We start from the raw sequence: 13,680 nt of genomic DNA, 5'->3' as shown, positions 1-13,680 counted from the left end.
ATTTATACACATCAACGATGTGTTCCCGTAACCTGGGCATTTAACTGGATGCAGAACGCGGTTTCGGGCACAGGACGGGATGTTTCAGGCGGAGTCGCCATGTAATGCCGCCCTCTCGCCTCTCCCTGCCCGAGCTCCCCAGCCCCCCACGCTCCGCTGCCTCCCTCCCTCAGCCCCGGGGGCGCCCCCACTCCCTAGCGGCGCGCGCGCGCCCGAACCCTCGCGAGAGGCCGCCGCTCCTCGCGGCGCCGCCGCCAATCGGAGGCGAGCGGCGCCACGCCTCTTTGACGCGATTGGCTGGCTGCGGGCGCGGGGGCGGGGCTGCGGTGCGGTCGGGGTCGCGCTGCCGGGGCCTAAGCGCGCTCCCGCTGCACGCAGGGCTCGGGTGGCGGCGGCGGCTCCCGACGCGCTCCCGCTCCGCCCCCTGCGCTGCCCGACGGGAGGTGCGATGGCTTCCCGCAAGAGCTCCGTGGCCACCGGCGGCAGCCCCAGCCCCAGCCCCGGCTCCAAGAGAGGTGAGCGGCGCTGCTGCGAGAGCGAGGCAGTAGCTCTGCGGGAAAGGGGCGGGGGCTCCAGCGGCGGCCGGAGCCGGAGGAAGGGAAGGGCCCTTCCCGCGTTGCGGGGCAGCCGCCAGGCAAAGCGCTGGGATGCTGCGCCTTCTCCCTGCTTCTACTGCCCCTCGCTTCCCTCCTGCCGGCCCCTCTCGTTCCTCCCGCGCTGTGGGAGCTGGGGAGGGGGACGCAGGGGTAGGTGGCCGTGATGTGTCCCTCGCCTTCCCGCCATTCCCTATCCAGGGAGTTCACGTGGAGGAGAAAGTTGTCGGGCCTGGGCGGTGGGGACTCCCCTGGATAGCTCCCTGGAAGGCATGAGATGAGCGCGGGCAGGCCTCAGCATCGGTGGGTACCCCCGAGACCTCTTCCTCCGGGAGATGAGGTGGAACCAGGATGCCCCAGTCTCAAGTCTTTCATCTTCTCATATCCAAACTTGGATGTGGAATATCTCCTCAGACTGACCTGCTTAGATCAAAATTATTAGATCTGTTGTAGGTGGAGCACCTAAGCTGATGGTTTGTGTAACTATCGAGGCAAGGAGGGTCTCAGTAAAATGCAATCAGGAGGCTTTTTTGAGGCAGTGATCCCCCACCCCGCCAATAAAGAACCCCTTGACAAATCTGACTGCTCACAGCCCGCTGTGTGCGGACAGTTTATGTAGGGAAAGTTTTATGTTCATTGGCATTTCTCAGGATAGCAGTACGCGCCTGAAAGGGGAGAAAAGCGTCTGTACTTCTGGAGTCACTACGCAGCCATGCGCACTGTACTGGAGAAAGGAGGGTTTTTACCACAGAGTGTTTACGTGTCGTAGCGTCTTTGGATTCGAGTTTGGTGGGCACAGAGCTCCAGTGGTAAAATGTGATGATGACACAGAAATAATATCTGTTATTCCTCTTTGAATACAGCAATAATAGTCAGAACAATGTTTATTAAAGGCTGAACCATATAGGATTAGTTTACCTATCACATGATGAATTAAGAGGGAAAGATTTCAAATAGACTTAAGCTTAAAAGAGTTTAGAAATAATATTGCGATGCTTGTACAAGTGGCTTTTTTATTTTATTTTATTTTAAAATTCTTTTTTTCAGTTGCTGACCTATGCTGTGTAGTCTATGTTAATTACAGTTTTTGCTTGGACTGGACCTGCTATGATGATCACCCAGTATTAAGCATGCTGAATACCGATTTTCAATTTTAATGCCTTAAAAACCTGCATCCCTGTTGTGATTTTGAATACTAAATATGGTAGCTAATATTCTGAATATCACTTTACACGTTTGTCAACATCTGAACAATAAATTTATTGGTAAATTGAATCTCTGACTAAATAAAGAAAGCATTCCATGGGTTTTTATTTGCAGTCTGAGTACAATTTTCTCTCTTTATGTTAAAAGAAGTCTTTGAGGGGATGAAGCAGTATGTAATGTGTTAGGCACTCTACTGACATGGAACCTCTTAAATTTGTTAGTATACAACACTCCTAGTTAGAATCCCTTAGACAGCCATAGCAATTACAGCGTGAAGCTGATGCTGTTTTCATAGTTGCTGCTGCAGAGAGAGGTGAGGGATGGTAGCTCCTGTGTGAATAAAGGAACAGCTGGAGGAGCAGAGGGCTCACAGCAGCCAGTAAGCTCTCCACAGTCAAGGGATGTGAAAGTGAGATGAGGAAATGATTTTGAGACAGCAAGTAATTGAGACTGAGAAGTATGAAAACCTCAAGTCTGAGGCACTTTTTGCTTGATAGAAGTATTCACTTTCACAGCAGTTCATGAGGGAGGATGTGGCTTCTTGCCAAGGCCTTGCTCACAGCTCAAGCCACTGAGGCTAACAGCTTATTTCAAAATCTGTACACTCAAGACAATGTCAGCATCAGTAATCTGCTTTGAGGTTTCTCTACCAGAAATATATCAGAAATATTTACAGTAAACTGCAAATAGATTAAATTCTAACTGTAGTTTATATAGGTGCTTTCAGGTACAGTGTGTTGTCAGAAGTGGAACGAAACATCTTTTAGAAATAGCTTTTACTTTCAGAAGTCATATACTAGAAGCTGTCAAATCAGTCCTAATTTTAAAAAATCACTTTATTTTAGCTTTGTAGTGCTACTTATTCTTTGAAAATTACATTTACAGAATTGTAGGACTATACCAATGATTTTATTTAGAGTACAGAAGTTAAAACCAGGGAAAAATTTGACAGTTTGGGGATACTTAAAGAGGGAAATGTGTTTGTTATTACATCTTTACTGGAAAGTTTGGCTGCTTGTTACTAGCCTGCAGAATCCATAGTAAAGATGTGGCCTCTTGAAATGAAGAGTATCAGTTTTAAGGACTAGAAAAAGTAATAGATACTTGCTGCATTGTTACTTGAAGCATCATTAGATGAAGGACAGTTTTGTTACAGAAACAAATGCATAACACCTGGTCAGGAATCAACTCCCTCAGATTTCATGAGATGGGAATTGTGGAAATGTCTTGGGCATTGGCAGTGACTGTGGAGAAGCCTTCCAGCAAGACTGAGGACCAGCAGCCCAGCTAACTTTTGAAATATGGATGGCTGAACAATGATGGGTTACTTTGTAACCTGTGCTTACCTAGTCCAGGTCATAAGACGGCTGTCATTATGCTGCTGTGTGGGTATATTGTGTCTTACGGTATGTAAGTGAGGACTTAGTTAAACAAAAATGTTATTGAAGATAAGTTGTGTAATAATTGTTTTCTTTGCATCTCTGATGTTAAGTGGGAATGTTCTCCATTAGGCTAGGCACCATACAAACCACACATTTCCAACACAAGGTATTGTCTGTCTACAGACAACTGTATTTTATATTAAAAAATGCATAGTCCTACCTCAGGCTGTGTTGCATTCAGTCTCTAGGATGACAAAAAACTCTAACATTGCTTTGGTAAATTTTCTTTAATCTCTACAGTAATGTCTGAGAGTCTTTTGGCATCCTCTACTTTTCTCTGCAAGATCCCAGGAGATGGTAGTTTTCTCATTTTGCTATTTTAACCATGTGGTTTCCTTACATATGTTAATGTATTGCTATTTTTAAGTAACTCTTTGGACCCTCTAGTGCCCCTTGTTGTAATTCTTTGGTTAATTTTTGGTGTTTCAACTTTCTTCAGATTTGTTTGGGGCTTTTTTGGTATGCATTCAAGGTGACCTGATGTACTTATCCAAATGTAGTTTTGTGTTTTCATTAGAACTTTTTTTAGTTCACTGTATCACTTCTAGAAAGAAGTTGTGCCTGTTAATTTGCAAGAATTTCCACTTTTTATCTCATCTCTGTTGTAAAGACTACTTTAGAATGTGCTTTTATCTGGGTGAGGATCTCCATTAGCTTTCTAGTTAACCCAAAGTGCAGAGAAAATTCATCAACTAAACAGGTCATGTTTTGCTACCGAAGTTTTTTTTGTTGGGAGCACTGAACTTCGCATCAGTGCTTCCAGTGCTTGAAGTGGGATTGCCCATCCATTCTGTGATGTCTCTCAGCTACCCAGCTGTGCTATGGTATAACATCTCATTTTCTTACACTGTGGATTCTGTTTAAATATGATGCTTTTTGCTGTATAAAAGTTTGGTCTTTCTAATTTCTGACCTCAGCTGCTGTCCAGTGAGCTTGTTTCTGCTCTTTGCAGTTGTGTAGTGTGTCATCTGATTTCTTGTATTACAATCTTTCCATTATTTCCTTCTTTATGTTAATTGAAACCATTAGGAAGAAGGGTGTTAAGTTGTTGGAGATCCTGAGTGAGATGTAAATTTGGGATGCTTGTGCAGCTTAACAAATGCTTTGACTTGTCAAACTGCTGACCAAAAGTGACCAAAGTAGAAGGAAGAGTTTGCTGAACCAAAAAGAATTCTCATGATTCAGTTAGTGTGCTGCTCCGTGCTTTGATTTGGCTTTTTAAATTCAATGTTGAAGTGTCTTCTTGTAACATTTTTGGTCTTCAGAAATATACAGTGAATTGTTATTACTATGTTAGAGTTTCTGTAGGTCTATTGTGGGCAAATGAGAAATACTTTGTGTCTCACTGGTGCAAACTTTGTATACTGTTTAAGAAATTCTGCAGTGATTTCTTTTGGAAATTTATCCTATTGCCTAGTTTAGTTGCTTACAAATATTTGAAGAGCTTGTATTTTTACCATTAATGCCAGATGCTAATACAAATAGCAAAACCATGGAAATGTAGACAGCTCTTTATAATTCATCTGTCTGCCTTGGGTCTTATTCAAGGTGGCCTTTCTGGACCTTTTAAAATATTGTAAAATAGTCTGCCAAATTAAAAAATTGTAGCAACAGTAATGGTCCAAACTAATCACTAATTTGTATGGTACATTGCAGCAGTTCCACTGGTGAAATTATTACATTTGCTGATTTTCCTCCATTCTTCTCTTTTTTCTTTTTTTTTTTTCCCATTTATTTTTTAAATGTCCTGTATAAAACTGGAGGCAGTAACTCTTCTCTTTTTTCTTTTTTTTTTTTCCCCATTTATTTTTTAAATGTCCTTTATAAAACTGGAGGCAGTAATTCTTCAAACAAGTCAGTATTCTAGCTCTGATTCAATGAAAGTGATATAAAAAAATCTTATTAATGAGGTATTTCTCAGCTCACTTGAGCAGATTTGCATTGGAATAGTGAATCCTCAATAGACTCTTGATTCATTTGTCTAATACTAGAGTCAAGTGAGCTCTGGAAAGACAACCCTTAAGGTTTATCTGAATGAAACTTTCTCTACGCCATTAACTGTTGACAGGTGCAGTAGCTGATTGCCAGAGTTACTCTGGAAGTAGAAATAATAAATTTGAGCACAATATATGCTTTTATGACTTTCTGGTTTTCCCGTGTTGCCAGGTATTTGTATTTACTTCCTTTACTTTTTTTCAAGCATGTATTATTTTGGGTTTTAAGACTGATACTTGAGTGTAGCAGGATGGACATAAATACAAAGGGCCTGATACATTCTTCTCAGTTCTTTTTCTCCTGAAGAATTCTGAAGCACTGGAAGAGTCCTCTACAAACTTCCAGAGATGCTACTACAAGTTCTCATGCCCTTTTTTCATTCATTGTGGGCTGAAATCTTGGGCCTGCTCTATGTTTTCTAATGGATCTTAGGAAGTCACTGTGGGCTAAAAGAAATTATTCACAGTGCTTCAAATGTGGAGGAAGGTTGCACTTCACATCTGCAAGGATGTTTGCTTCAATGTACTTTTTGAGCATTTTGTTAAATGTTTAAATGATAACCTTTTCAATTGCCTTTTGAGGATAGGGCTTGTTTAAAATGCTAGGTGGAAAACTTAAAGAATCTCTGGTATCAGGGAGGCAGGAAGGTGCAGTATGTTTTCTCAGATTTTGGCATTTAGTCTGAGAATGCATGTGAGGATTCCCCATCAGGGGTCATAGCTGCTCAGTGTTCAGTCACCAAGGATGTATATCATATTGGGGGATTAAGAAGTTAGATTTTTTTAACAGATTAAGCTGCAGGTCTGCAGTCAGCTTAATCTAGTTTGAGTTTGCTCTGCAGCCTTCCTCTTTTCAATGTCCCTTCCCTGTACCTAAATTATTGGCTGTGCAGATGTGAGGTGAACCACACAAGGAGCTGATAAGCAGAAAGCTGATTTTTAAGTTTCCCTCCTTAGACTGGCTCAATGCATGGCTTTATGGAAGGTCATATGGGGAGGAGGGAAGAGATGATAATGAGTGGGTGGGCATTAGGGGAGGGTGAGGTTAAATCCAGAGTTTTATGTTCAATCATGTAATCATGGAGCCATGGTGTGAACACCAAAGGTGACTGCTTTTGTTGGCTATGCTGATGTAATAGCTGGATATATAAGGGCTTCAGTAAAGATAATAAAATTTACTAGCAGGGCAAGGCCTATGTGTCAAGATTATTTCTAATTACAGAGTGCATAAAGAGGTGACATTTGAATAATGCTTCAGTCTTTTTAAACTGAAAACTGCTTGGCCGATCACCTATATTGAAAGAAAGGTTCGTTTTCAGCTGGAATCACTTTGAAACATGTAATAAGAATTTCTGTGCTAATTTGTATGTTGAATTCTTCATTGTAGAGAACTTGAGCAATGCAGTTCTGATTTGCCCCAAGCGGTTCTTTCCCGATGAAGATCACAATCTGGTAATCTGTGTGGTAGCCTGCAGCAATCTTTTCCCTAACTGCATCTGTGGGATAGCTCTTTGCATGGAAAACTTTTGAGCTATGCTTTGAAGTGGAACTCATAATATTATGTGTCTTGAAACATGTTAGAAATTAAGTATGCAGATAACTATGTATTGAGTTTGAACATACTGTGGTACGTGTGGTTCAGCTTTGTTAGAACTTCAAAGATTGAACCAATTGTAGTTTTCTTCATGTGGAGTTGCACTCTTACTATGCATGTACTTAACCTGATGTAACAAATGCGACCACATTGTTTGCTTGAAGACTTTCTTTACAAAACGTCTAATAGCTAGGGGGAGTTGTAATTACTCAGTTGTGGTTTTCTGGTTTTGCAGTTTTATTTCCTGAGGTTCTGTTTTTTAACTGACAGTTAATTACTAATGCAACATATCTCACTTTCTCATTCCTCATGCTGGTGTTTTTTAAATTTAAATATTTTTAAAGAAAGTTCACATAGCAGTTTGTAACTGTAGTGCTGTTTCTTTCTATAGTAGCTAGAGGACACAGATCTATCTTTTGAAGCCAGAAGGTTCTGTAAACAGCAAGTTCTCTGCAGCTGAGATCTCCTAAAAACATATTTTAGTAACGTATGTGATACCTAAAACCTGTTTTGTACTCCGTAAGAGTTGCAGGTGCATAGCACCCCGTGGACAAACACCTAATCAAATTGGATTAGTATCAGACTTGAAAACTCTGATAATCAGTTTTTGGCATTTTAAGCATTTTGAAGTGTTCTTTCTTTCCATGAGCAGAAACCTGTGAAAAGCAGATTTGTAGGTGCTTGCGTGACAACTGGAGTTTTTCTATTTGAACTCCCTCAAATGAGAAATTAGAAAAATTTAAAGAACTAAACCAACATAGTCTGTTTTCTTTATTTTGTGGCTTAATTAGAACTTGTTGCTAAAACAAAGTGATGTGACCCACATTACAGGATAGGAAAATGGAACAAGGAAAAAATACCCTTAAATTAATGCCAGTATGTTACGTACGGCAATGAGGATTTTCAACCTTATGTAATAGAATCTTTTTTAAAGGTCACCACCAGCAACATTTGCATGTTCTAGGCCCAAGTATTTCTTGTATTTCCTCTCTACATTTACCTTCCCTGAACTCTGCTCTGTCCTAAATACAACCATCTATTTAATTAACCTAGTAATTATGTAGGACTGTTGGCTACATTAAATCATTCAAATGAGAGATAGGTAGATTGTATAATTTGAGATCTAATTTCCAAATGTTCTGTGGGAGAGAGCTGGTTAATCAAAATAGCAGCTATTAAAAATCTTTTAAGTAATTTGTACAATTAAAATCAGTATTTTGTCTATTCATTGGTGTTACAGAGATATTGTTCTTCCTATAGCAGGAGGCAAACTAAAATTTCTTTTTAAGCATGTGATCGTAACCTTGAACCTCCTGGCTTGATGTTTGAGTCAAGTAAGTTTACAAGAGGCACATTCTACATAGTTTTGATTTTAATTCTGTGCTGTGCTTGTATACACATAAAAACAAAACTAGAGAAAATTGACGGAAGTGTTTGGGAAAAATATGGACTTCTCTGTACAAATCTGTTTAAATTAGATAAATGTATAACAAAATATTTTTATTCTGTCTTTACATGACTCCTGTTTTTTTGATTTTTTTCTTCCAGTGCTAATTGTCTAAGCTTGTTATTGTACTGTCTTTAAGTTTGTGGAGAAAAGGTTTAAAAGAAAAAGTAATCCAAAGTATTCAGATAGTAATAGATGCACTAAATATTGATTTAAATATATTGCTGTTGGTAGTATTCATTATAAAAGTCAAGTTGTAAGCAATGTTGTTTTTAGTCATTTAAGCTACATCTTAATACATCTGTGTGTATTTCCTCCTTGTGATGAATCCTGCTTGAGGAACTACCCAAAAAATAGTCACCAAATAATCAAAAACTAAAATAAAAAGCCAAAACATGGCTTGGACAAAATTTGACTAGGTTTTGGAAGAGATCATCTTTCCATCAGATTTAGAAAAGAAGCAAGTACAAGGATTTTATCTTATGAATATACATCTCTGTCCTCTTTTTTCCTTTTCTAACTTGATTAGTTATGCTTAGATAAACAAGACTTGAGAAGAAAGTTGTTACACAGCAGCAGCTCTTATGGGGCAAACAGCAGGTCTCTCCAAATCTCACTGAGAAGGGTGGAGCCAGCGCTGCGAGTAGAGTCCACTGCTCTGCTGTATTTAGATCAAGTGCTTTTGAAAGTCTCTTGAAACTGTACAACCTCCTAGGACAGAATTTCTCACTAAATTTCTCCTTATCTTTTATTTGTGACTGTTTTTCTCATAGAGACAAATCCTTAGGGTTTAAAAAAACCCGAAAAATCAATAATCTGAAGCTAGTCATTCTTGTGATGAGTTTTCTGAGTAGATTTCTTGGGAGTGAATTTTATTATTTTTGTTGTGTATGTCTTAGAAGAATCATGTAAATGGAAAGCAATAGGATTTGTTTATGGTCAGAAAAAATGTTACTACTGAGGAATAATAAATAAATGTAAAAAAGCCCATCCTGAGGATGATGCTTAACTTCAGTCAGCCAGATAATAATCTTATTCTTGTTCTGGATTTTTTTTTTTTCAGAAGAATAAATAATTCTGACCTAGTAGAACATCACCTTAGCTTGCAACTAAAAAACTCTTCTAAATATTGTGATGTTCCCTGTGAGTCAAAAAGCTATCTCTAGGCTTTAAAATACTTGGAAATATAGCAGCTTATATTCAGAAATGGACTTACTGACCATCTCTTTATAAACTGAATATAAAACAGTTAAAAACCTATATGTGTCTCTTGTACTTGAAGCATATTTTCAGATAATAGGATCTCATATCTGATTTTTGAGGGACTAAAACGGCTTTGATGTTATACCTTTGGGTATACTTAAAAATGTCTTTTAGACCTACAAGTAAGTTCAAACAGTGTTCCCTAGAGGAGAGAACTGAGTCTGATCTCTCACATCCTGACTAAGTGAGGAATTTGAGGAGATGTTTCAATGGAATCACTTCATCTCTTGAAGGGAGGAGCTTCCTTTCACTAGGGAAGTTCAGCAGGATGCTTATGATCCTAGAGGTTTTTTACGTGTTTTGTGATGCATCCTTTTTTTTGCCAACTATTTTTTCCCCCTTCAGTTGGCCTTTCCCAGCATCTCCGCAGTCAGCCTGCTTTGTTGTCTAATCCTGAATTTATGACTTTTCTCTTGCTTTCAGTATTTATGCTTTTAGATTGTTTGTATATAGTGGGTTATTTTACTGTGAGAAATCATGTAGGGATTGAAAATTAAGGACTTAAAGGTGTATGTTTGGACTGATTACATGTGAAAGAAGAAGTTCCTCAAATACTAAGACAAAAATCTTTTAAGTGTCAGCAGGAGAGCAAAATTGAACTTCAGTTAGTGAATTTTTATTTCAAATTTATGTTCTGGTCTTTGTATTTCCTTTGAAGTTAGTGCTTTTTCTGTTCCATCAATTTCCCCATTGCTGATCAGTAAGTTTCTGATTTAGACTATTAAAGTCTTTTGGCAGCCTGCCAAGGTATCTTTATAACTGTATAGTCTAGATTATACAAAGTTCAGATCAGAGATCTATTTTTAAATAAGAAAATAGTAATTAAAAAAGCTATTTGCCCTCCTAATTTCCCTTAAGGTTGTAGTGCTGAAGAAAATTTCTTAGAAACTAAAAGGAAGAATCAATTTTATATTGAAAAAAAAATTATTGCATTTATTGGAAGTGAATCTTTACCTTAAACTTTATATCTTACCTTTAAAGACCCTGCTGCCATGACTGTAAAACAAACAAAAATTTCTGAGTATGGATATTAGTGAAAATTTAAGGTTGGAATATTTAATCAATGATATAATAAATATTTTAGTAAAAATGTCTGTTCTATCTGTAAAGTAAACACAGAGAAAATAGTTACCTTGTCTCCTTTTAAAAAATAAAATATATTTAATAAAAGGACAGATTTGTCCATTGAAAGTGTATTATTCTACCAGCAATGTAGGGTAACACAGAGTAAAAATAAAAGATGAAAATAATTTTGATTTTGGATTAACACTTGGAGTCATTATGGTGTAAGGACTTCTTGGAATGCAACAGTTCAATATGTGTTTATTGAATCAGTTATAAAATACATATTACAAAAAAATCTGTGTGTGTGTATACACTCACATGACCTGTCTCTCAGTAGTGAAAGACTAAAAAAACCCCTTGTATTTCAATATAAAGGGGAAAACAGGGGAAAATCAACAGAGAGGCTCTGATTTTTGTGGGACACTTCGGTCGAAATACTTGTTACAGACCCAATCCAGTAAACCCCTCTGTGTAAAATCAGTTTAAAATCTGCAGATCTGCAGTTTAGATCTGCAGATCTATTAGTGGAAGGGGCTTGCAGCAGTTGCTTTGTCATTAATCATATTGGACAAGATAATTTGCCAAAAATTTCAAGCAGTAGTAGGCAGTGTTTATAAAACAGAGGTTGTTTTTTGTCTTTGCACTGCTACTGGTTCTGCTCTGTTGGTGATAAGATGGTTCTTTTGCACCTGATTTTATCTTTTCAATTCTCTCCCATATCTGCTTTTTATCACACTGCATTTTCTTCTTAAAAGCACGTGTTCCAAAGTCTCCCTTTAATATAGCTGATTGATAATTTTTACTTCTAAAATGTGATTTTTAGTTGTTTCTTTGAGATTAGTGTTTTATTGCTTTTTCTTTTAGTGTGTATCTCTAGTTCCTAGTGACTCCTTGCTTTTGTGCACCCTTATCTTTAAGTGATAAATCGTAATTTCTTCCATATAACTTCCTAATCACCTTTGTGGAAAAGCTTAGCTTGATGATTTGAAGCCTGACATTTTGTGTTCATAATTGACTATTTTTCCTCTCTAAATTTCTTTGCTTGCACTTTGGGAGTGATGTAGGGGTGTAACTAATGCTGCTAGTCTGAATTGTCAATTATACTTCTGTAAAATTAGTTAAAATACATGGGCTGCATAGTTGTAGCACAACTAACTTGAAGACAGTTTTTGAATTTTGGAATGGTTGTATAAATCAGGTGAAGAATAATAACTTTGAGTGTTAGGGAAGCAATTGGAATTACTATAAAAAGAAGCAGCAGTCACAGCATCTGAACACAGTAGAGATGAGACATTGTAAGAAGTCTATACTATTGACTTTACTGTCCCAATGTCAAATTGCATTGTAGGTACATACATATTCAACTTAACCTTTGTCTTTTATAAAACTAACAAAAATGGTATTGTGTGTTATTTTGAGCTAACCTTGATCCATCTTTCTCTTGGTCCTTTTTCCTTTTGATGAGTTTGAAGAATTTCCCCATTTTAGCTGTAGCATCCCCTTTCAGGAAGGAAGATGTTTGTCTTTCTTGCAATCAATTAATTTTTAAAGGGCAAACTCTGGGTACTTTGCTAGAGGTCAACATACATCTGTTAGTTCAGATTTGGAGTGTACATTTGAGATTGATTTCTTGATTCTCTCAATTCACTTTCCTTATAAGCCTTGTGCTTGTTCTCCCTGAATGGAATTTGCTCACTTTGGTCTGAGTGAAAGGCTCTAAAAGGTGTGCTGAAATCATTATGGGCGTTCAGCCAGGTAAGGTCTGGTTCAGACCAATCCCCCAAAAATATATATCAATGGACGGGGAGGTTCCCAGCATTAGTTCAAAGCTTTATGAGTGCACTTGTGGTAAGATCTGGTGTCTGCAAATGCAGGTGCAGCTGGAGTGAATTTGCAATAAATTGCCTATTCTGATGCCTGTCAAAACACTGTGTTGTTTATATACAATAGAATACATATAATTGCATGTAAAATTATTTTGAACTTTTTTTTTGATTTCTCCATGTTCTCTCTTTCACTCTGTGTAAATTTCTCCCCATTTTGCACTTAATTGCTTGTGCATCACTTACGTTACTGAAATATACTAGTCAGGAGGTCTTTCTTAAAGCATCTGATCCATTTAATGTATTCAAGTGACTTTAAAGGTAGTTAAAAGATACACTAGTTATAGAATCAGCTGCCTGTAATTCCTTTTCATCCATATGAAAAGTCTCAAGCTCTAGTGATGTTTCTTAGTTTTTCTCCCTTGAACTCTTGGGAATTGCCTTTGCTGGATGTTAAAGCCACAGGAGATATGTGTTGTTTTTCAGAGTAGCTGTAACATTCTTCTGTTCACTCCTTATACCTGGTAGCCGTGTTATTTAAAGAAGCATGGGGATGGCAGGACAGAGTGCTGGATCCTAAAGCTTTTTTTATGGTTGTAGTGAGTGAGAAATTAGTTTGTTTTTGACTTCCACCTAAAAGGAGCTGGGTTTTGTTTGATAAGCAGTGGGAAAATAATCGTTTGCTAAAATTGATGATGGAAAAAAAGTTGAAAACTCTATTAGTGGGTTTTTGCTCTTTTTCTGGTTCTTAAGAAGAGGGTGTATTGGTGATTTAATTGATATTAGTTTTAAATTGTACAGGCAGTGTGCATTTTGTCAGAATTTAAGGGAGGGGTGAGTGAGATAATTTAGTGTTAACCCCTTCTGGAAAGGGTCTGCCAGAAGTAAATACAATGTGTACACTTCTGATATGAAAATTCCTTGGGAAGAATACATGAGGTTGGTTTCCAGTAATTCTTTTAGAAAACTCAAAACTACATTATTAAAAGTAGTAGTCTCTTTTTTTCTTAAAGTAGTTAGCAAGTTTCAAATGAGCAGTCTCTGCAGGATACTCAGAGCCTGGTAGGGGAGTGCCAACATGGAGAAAGTTTCTTGGATGAGGGCCAACGTAACAAATGCAAGCAGGCAAGCTTTGTGTCCAGACTTGTGTTTCAGCTTATGCGAATGGATTTAATGTCCTTAGAGATCAGGCACTGTGGCACAAATTGTAGCAGAAGTACTACGGTACAATGTGCTTGGTTTCATTCGCTGTT

At 38.2% G+C, this 13,680-nt stretch overlaps 1 protein-coding gene across 1 annotated transcript in view; it reads left to right on the top strand.

The window, feature by feature from the left end:
- Positions 1-311: 311 nt before the first annotated feature.
- Positions 312-13,680, top strand: part of ASPH (aspartate beta-hydroxylase) — a 114,497-nt gene continuing 101,128 nt past the window's right edge. Inside the window, exons 1-2 of the mRNA XM_041412810.1 lie at positions 312-515; positions 6,623-6,687. The gene's annotated coding sequence lies outside the window, so the exon portion shown is untranslated. The remainder of the gene's footprint in view (positions 516-6,622; positions 6,688-13,680) is intronic.

This window comes from Onychostruthus taczanowskii, unplaced genomic scaffold, assembly GCF_017590055.1.
Source record: "Onychostruthus taczanowskii isolate IOZ18803 unplaced genomic scaffold, ASM1759005v1 scaffold4, whole genome shotgun sequence".
Taxonomy (NCBI): domain Eukaryota; kingdom Metazoa; phylum Chordata; class Aves; order Passeriformes; family Passeridae; genus Onychostruthus; species Onychostruthus taczanowskii.
The sequence above is the reverse complement of the archived record's forward strand: the minus strand, read 5'-3'. Positions and strand labels throughout refer to the sequence as shown.